At 34.6% G+C, this 7,535-nt stretch overlaps 1 pseudogene; it reads right to left on the minus strand.

Moving 5' to 3' along the window:
- Positions 1–531: 531 nt before the first annotated feature.
- Positions 532–3,846, minus strand: LOC141653367 (uncharacterized; annotated as a pseudogene).
- Positions 3,847–7,535: the final 3,689 nt, after the last annotated feature.

Here is a 7,535-nt window from a genome sequence, read left to right on the forward strand (position 1 = left end):
ACCATGGCCAATGCCAATTATTGTTTTATGGCTGTAACTCAGGGTTTGGACAAACTCTTACAATCCATCCAAAAATATGCGTAAAGTTTCATAAAAACAAAAAATTATCCTTTATTTTGATCTCATCAAAAGTTGCCACAAATTGTAAAGTGACTAAAGATAATTTTATATTTACTTTGAGTTGATTGACAATCATGTATATTCTATGCTGATATATTATTTGTACATATCAATTTAACTGTTTATAATTTTAATAAACACCCAGCAAAAAAATAAATAAAATGTGAGAATGAATGTTGAAGAAGAGGGTAAAAATGACTTCTCCAAATTTTAAAATTGCCAATAATATTATTTTCACATTTCTTAAGGGATATTGTCATTGCAAATAAGGCAAGGAGTTAATTGCACCAAAATGAAAACCAATAGGGCTAATTTACTATAATTAAAACTAAGGGGGTCAATTATACATATATGCAAACTTATGGGGGTAATTTGCCACTTCCCCCTTTTATTAATACAAGTACCAAGAATAAAGCAAAATTTCACCAAATCGGTTGCGCTTCTTTTCATTGTAAAGTAATAATCATCAACCCTATAGATAATCCAAAATCAGCTAAAATTAGAATGTCCAGTAAATTGCTAAAGTTAGAATGTCGAATCCGGGGTGGGTTGATTGGAAGATCATCAACCTGCACCTTGATTGGGGTATGAATAACTTCCATACATGTTAGAATGTCCAGTAAATTGCTAAAGTTTCTGCTGATGAGCTCTTCTTTTCGTCAGAAAACAGGATATCGGAGTCCAAAAGGACACATCACAAATGTGCCAACCCCGCGAACAAGATACCAGCAGACAGCAGTAGCAAATATATCACAATGTCATGCTAAAGCTCAGAACGTGCACTCGAACTAACAAAAGTATAAACACATTCCTGCAAGCTAAACTAACGTGCACTTGAACTAACAAAAGTATAAACACAGCATATCCCATCATATATTCATATTTCTGCAAGCTAATTAACACATTTTCTGCCCAATCTGACACACAGAAACTCAACTGTGCACAAAACCTACAACTAAAGCTAGTACAATGCTTGGACAAAATTCCCCGTAGGAAAGGTCATAAATTCTAGAGTAACATGTTTGAACAAACGATTGAATAAGGGAACTATTGCCAAGATCAGTTCAAAGTTCATAACATCTGACACAATTAAACCCCATTTTGAGTCTTTCCACAACAATACAAAGTTTGCTTCAGTTATACCGATTTTACAATCAATAGGTCTTGGTATAGACGGGTGGGGCGAACAGACGGGTAAAGACTTCTAATAAAATGGGTAGGGGGGACAAGGTGGGGCACCCCCATGTACTTTCCACTTTATGACAAATGGGTATTTTGTAAGGGAAAATGGTATCCATCTATACGTATAGACGGATAGTGTCCGTCTATAATGAGAATTTGTCTTTTACAATACACGTCCTTCCCCGAGAAAATATAGTACATTAAAATAAATGAAGCAAACCCGAGATTATTTTGATGAAGCTCGACTTGGATTCATTTTGACAAATGAGACAGACTCCAAATTACTCAACAAAATACCCATAAATTAAAGTTACCCATTTTCAGCCACAACCTGGAGTTGAATGGCAGGAAACCCGTATTGACATTGAAAAGAGGAAGGATCACTAACATCGGTAGGGAGGTTACCAAGTTTAACTGAGGTTCAATCAATAGCACCACAGAGATTTGGAAGTGAGGTCAATTCCTCAAAAGCTTGAGTAGGCGAGTGACCATGTTGGTGATCTTGGAGACAAGGTAAGGGTCAAGAGAGTAACGCTTGGCTAGCGTCTTGGCAGAAAGGCCGTGGCATAGACGAGAGAGGACCATGGCCACGGCATAATCAGGGGGAAGAGAAAGGTTAGATTGGGCAATGTGGGGCTTAAGCTTATCAACAACAGTGGTAAAGACAGGATAGGAAAGCCCATAAGATGAACGCCATTGGGCATCGCGAACAAGAGGGTCCATGGACCAGATTAGCTCGGTGGAGAGGGCACGGAAGGCAGAGAGAGAGTAGTCAGAAGGGGAAGAGGAACGGGAAGGAGAGGAGGAGGAAGATCGAGATGAAGATGAAGACGAAGGACGTGAGGAAGCAACAAAGGAGAGAACCGTGGCTATGGTGAAAAAAAGAAGAGGCGCGGCTGAGGAGGAGGAGAGGAGAGAAGACGGAGAGGTTGTGGAGGAAGTTGAGAATGAGGTGGAATCTGACGAAAAGAGCGAGGAAGTAGGATCCAAATAGTTCTGCAAGTGCAGGAGGTTAGATAGCATTAGTATAAATGATTGATCCATCTTGGCTCTCTTCTCGTTCCACCTTCAGAACAATCACAAGGAATTTACCAATGCCAGAATATGACAGTTATAGTACATATATTAAGTACCAAAACCACCAACTGAAACGGTTCAACAAGAGCAGTAAAGTTCACGCAGCCCAGCAAATGCAGTCCACAAAGCCTGAATCTGAGCAGAATATAAATAAAAATTGAAACTTAGAATCTCAAATTAATAAACCAAGTACAGAAAACCAACTACAGATTATTTTATGCACATGAGGTGTAGCAAAAGAGAACTAAAAAAATTGTCTTACCTACAATTAGACAAATTAATATATAACTCCCATAATAACACAAGTCAAGTTCGATAAACGAAGATATACTGCCCCTACATTCATTTGGATCAATTCACTACATTTGCATATGGCCAAGTTTGTGGATGGAAAATGCATATAACGTAAATGGATAGGCGATGGACCAACAAACTTTTGAGAGGGTAACTTGCCTTTTAGTAGTTGAAATCTACTCGAAAGTAGAGATGTAGTGAATTGTTCTCAATTGCCCAAAAAGATAAATGTAGTAAATTTAAATGAATGAAGTGAGTAATACAAAGTTCCATGCTCGAAAAACATGTAGGGCAATGAAACTACAACAACAGAAACATAAAAAACACAAACAGGTTTCCATGAAAAACAATGTAATTCGAGCCAGATAGAAAACATGATGAAAAATAGAGCTGTTAATAGGAAGAACAAAGTCGAAAATTTTGTGGTGAACAGAGAAAAGCGATCACTGAAACCAGGCCATTATCGATCATAAGAAGTCGTAATTACCGCTAATTAACAAAATACTAATAAATCAATCTGACAAGCTGGTCTGTGGCAAATTCAGGAAATCGGATTTAAAACTCAAGGTAGAACTGATATAGTTACATTCATTAAACTATGATTAAACCTCAAGTGTTTATCAATGAAGATCTTAACTAAACCTATTTCATGTATCACACTCAGTATATAATCACAGACAGCTCAAACCCTCGAAAAATAAGGCAAGGAATAGTTCATGAGCTATGGTCCACACCTCGGATCAATGCAGATCACTTACATATAATTTCACGCAACTTGACCTCAAAAAAAAATAAGCAAGGAATTACTTCATGAGCTACAATTTCCGACTCGAACCAATGCAGATCTTAACTAACCTAATTCATGTATCACACTCGGCATAAAATCACAGGCAGCTAGCTTAGCCCTAGAAAATAAGGCAGGGAATTACATCATGAGCTACAGTTTACGCCTCGAATAATCTCAATTAAAGCAAATTACTCCACAATTAAATACACACAATGCATACCTAAAATACATTACTATTTATTTACACTAAAAAGCTACTAATTCACCCAAAAAACAAGGGAAACCTGTAATTAACCCATAAAAACAAGTAATTAAAAGGCAACCTCCTAATTTACTTGGATGATTTCAAAAATTAGGGTTTCAAAAGCAGTAAGTGAAGAATAACGAATAATTTGAAGAAAATTAAGAGCAAGGAAAAGGAGTAGAAGGAATTACAGAGATGAAGTAATGAGCGGCTGATGAATCAAATTGAACTAAGGGAGACCCTAGAAATCAATTGAACGTGACGCCTTTATTTCGATTTGGGGGCGACGCTGCGGTGGGTGGGTAGGTCCGACGGAGGCAATAGATGGTGAACCGGGCAGTCGTTATCCGGCATTACATTCTTATTTGAGACGCTTTTAAATAGGAGAAGCCAATTTCGTAAAAATACTCTTTCTACCCCTATTGTGTGTTTTTAGGACCTTATACTCTTTTAAACTGAAACTGGCTGAACTAAAATGAACTGAATTACACCGAATTGATCTAGATTGAAGTGAATTTATAAGAACTAAATTAAATAAAAGAAGAGGACCCCTTTTTGTTGTTGACTATACTTGTAATATTTTATTTGGCACATCTTCTTATAAGCATTGCATATTTTATCCTTTAATTGTAATTAGTATAGATCTCGCACAATGTGCGGTATGTATTGAGTATTTATTTTTTAGGGTGTTATTTATAAGGACTTGCTTGAAATGGGAGTAATTATTAAGGGGGTAATATAGTTTAAAATAAGAAGAAATGGAAGGAGATTGGTGGTTTGTGGTGGTTGTGGAGGATGAAAAGAGGTGGTGAGGGAGGAACTATTACCTCCAAATGGGGGTAATGCATTACTTGAGGGGGGAGGTGGGTAATTATTACTCCCTTAATGGATAGACTATTACACTATCTTCCTCCATTTCTATCTCCAACATCCATCACTTTATTTCATTTTCTAGTTCATTTAAGCTCTATTACTCCCTTAATAATTACTCTCATTCCAAGCGAGCCCTAATAATGGAAAACTAAAGTAATGAAAGGTGTATTTTTATGAAATCTATATATTTTTTTTACCATAAAATTAAGGATTTCATCTTATAAGTTTTCTCCAATTATTTTAATGAAATTTTTTTGTCACAAAGTTAATGGTAAATATGCGTCAAGTTATTCTCTAAAGTTATAATTATTGCATTTAATGAAAAATTTACCAACTTATAGTTTATAGTTTAACATCAATTTTATTTTATTTTGATGAAAAATCATAATTTTGAATTTAATTATAAATTAAAGTTTAATTATAATAAGATTATATTTTAATGAAAAGATAATAGTTTAAAGAAAGAAAGTTTACTTGTTTCTATATTTAGATAGAAGCATTTGGAGGGAAAACTAAGAGAATTTTTATTCTCTTAGTAGTAGGGGGGATTTTTATTCTCTTAGTAGTAGGGGGGATTTGTACCTATTTTATTATTAGTAAGTCAATAACATTATTTTTCTTGTAAATAACGTAGTGGTTTCATAATAAATTTCGGAAAACTTACTCATTATTATACAACATTCGTCTTAATCATAGACTGAAATTTTTGATGAGTTGAGTATAATAAGATAATAAGTAAATGTGTTTGTTTAAATTTGTTCACACTCTTTTTTATTAGTAGTAATATACCATCATCAAATAGGAAACTAGTAGATTTTTATTAGTTGTTGTATTGCGCGTGGTAACCTAAGATATTATTGTCTCCAAGATTATTACTTGCGAGTTGTTGATTTACTTTAACATATTTAAATTTAATAGCAGATAAGAGTAGTTTACTCATCAATAGTTAGAATGTTTAATCACATTCTTTTTCTGTAATAAAATTAATGTTAACGTCATTTGGTAAGCATCATTGAAACGTTTTATTCAACATTACTAAAGATAGAAAATGTGAAAATGGTTATTCGAATAAGCTTGCAATTTTCAAACATGTTGATGCAAGTATTAAGCCGGTTTCAAGAAAGAAACCTTAGGTGAATAAAGACAATAACACTTACTTTGAAAAGTCACATTAAAGACATTTGCAATTGAAGTTCACACATATTATGTTAATCAATAACACATTAAAATCAAAATTTGCAATTAAACACCGATGAAGCATGGAAACACCACAAGATTCATACGTTGGATACTTCCCTTCTAGACCAATCATCGCAAATGCTTCTAGGCAAAATCATCGCAAAATTTCTTTAAAAGAAAGATAACTGAGCAAAGACTTTGTGGCAAATATGGTAAGACATTAATGCAAAAACACAAAGTACCTATGAGGAGAGAGCAATATAAAATGTGCTTATTATGAACATACACTACTACAAATCCAGGCAACTACAACGCCCCTTTAACAACGATTATTCACGAAAATCACAATAGACGTTGTAGAATGTATGGCGCGAATTTTACTAAAATGAATTACAACGGGTATGGTTATGAAAACCGTTGTTATAAGTTTTAACAACGGGTAACACATGCACAACCGTTGTTAATAATTTGGCGCAAAATTGACGCAAAGTTAGTGAAAAGTAATCACAAAGGTTACTTTTGAAACCCGTTGTTAAAACTTATTTGACAACGGGTGTTGTTTTACAACCGTTGTTAAAACTTATTTGACAGCGGTTGTTGTTTTACAACCGTTGTTAAAACTTATTTGACAACGGTTGTTGTTTAATAACCGTTGTCAATACCTTCCATACTATAAACCACACAAACACAAGTCTGCTACAGCCACAAAACACAAACCTTAATACACAAACACAAACATAGCAGACAAACACAAACACAAACACAAAACACACACTTTCTCTCTTTCTCATCGTCTCTTTCTCTCTTTCTCATCGTCGCTTTATCTTCTCGCCGTCACTGTTGATTTCATCGTCTAATTATCAGATAAATCTCGCCAAATCCTTTGTTGGTTTCATCGTCTTTCATCGTCATTATTTTCTTTTTCTAATTATTTCATTTGCATGTGTATGTGTTTTTATCGACCATTATGTTATTTCTTGGAGGTTCCGTTCAGCAGTTGCTATATCGTCATATAGCTGCAACTGCTGCTGCTTTGTCAAGCCATCTTCTTTGGCGTCCTTCAGTATGGATCGAGCATCCGCAAGAGGTAGCTCCTGAAACTTTCCTCAATGTGGAGCAACCGGCGGATAAAACTGTTGTTGTTCTCGATCATAGTAAGAGTCTTAAGGATGATATCATTCATTTTGTTGGAGTTTGGAGTTTGTTTTGAAAGATTAAGTAGGGTTTATTTGGAGTTTGTTTTAGCAGTTAGGGTTTGGAGATGTATAGTGAGATAATGGAATGTTAGTTGAGATAATACATGTATTTATACTAAGCAATGTGTAGTTTGAGTTGTTTTTTAATTAATATATATGTTAGGAAGTTGTGCCATAATCATCATCATATCTCTTTCTGCTGCTTCAAATCTTATTACTAACCCTTCTCATTCCATATTGTCCGTTCATATGCACAGGAATGGCAGTAATAATGCATGCATCGGAATTATAACGGACCGTAATTATGCATGCATCTAGTAATATTTAATTTAATTTTTATTTTATTTTTTAAGAACAAACAACAACGGTTATTTATAAAAAACCCGTTGTCTTTAGTTATAACAACGGTTTTGTATATTACAACCCATTGTTATAACTTTCCCCCCAAAATTGAGTCACATTTTCCACAACGGGTTTTTGTACTTAAAACCGTTGTTAATAGTTTTAACAACGGGTTCCTTAAGAAAACCAACCGTTTTTAAAACCTTTTACAACGGACGCTTTAACAACGTCCGCTTTTTTA

This window comes from Silene latifolia, chromosome 4 (assembly GCF_048544455.1).
Source record: "Silene latifolia isolate original U9 population chromosome 4, ASM4854445v1, whole genome shotgun sequence".
Lineage (NCBI taxonomy): Eukaryota > Viridiplantae > Streptophyta > Magnoliopsida > Caryophyllales > Caryophyllaceae > Silene > Silene latifolia.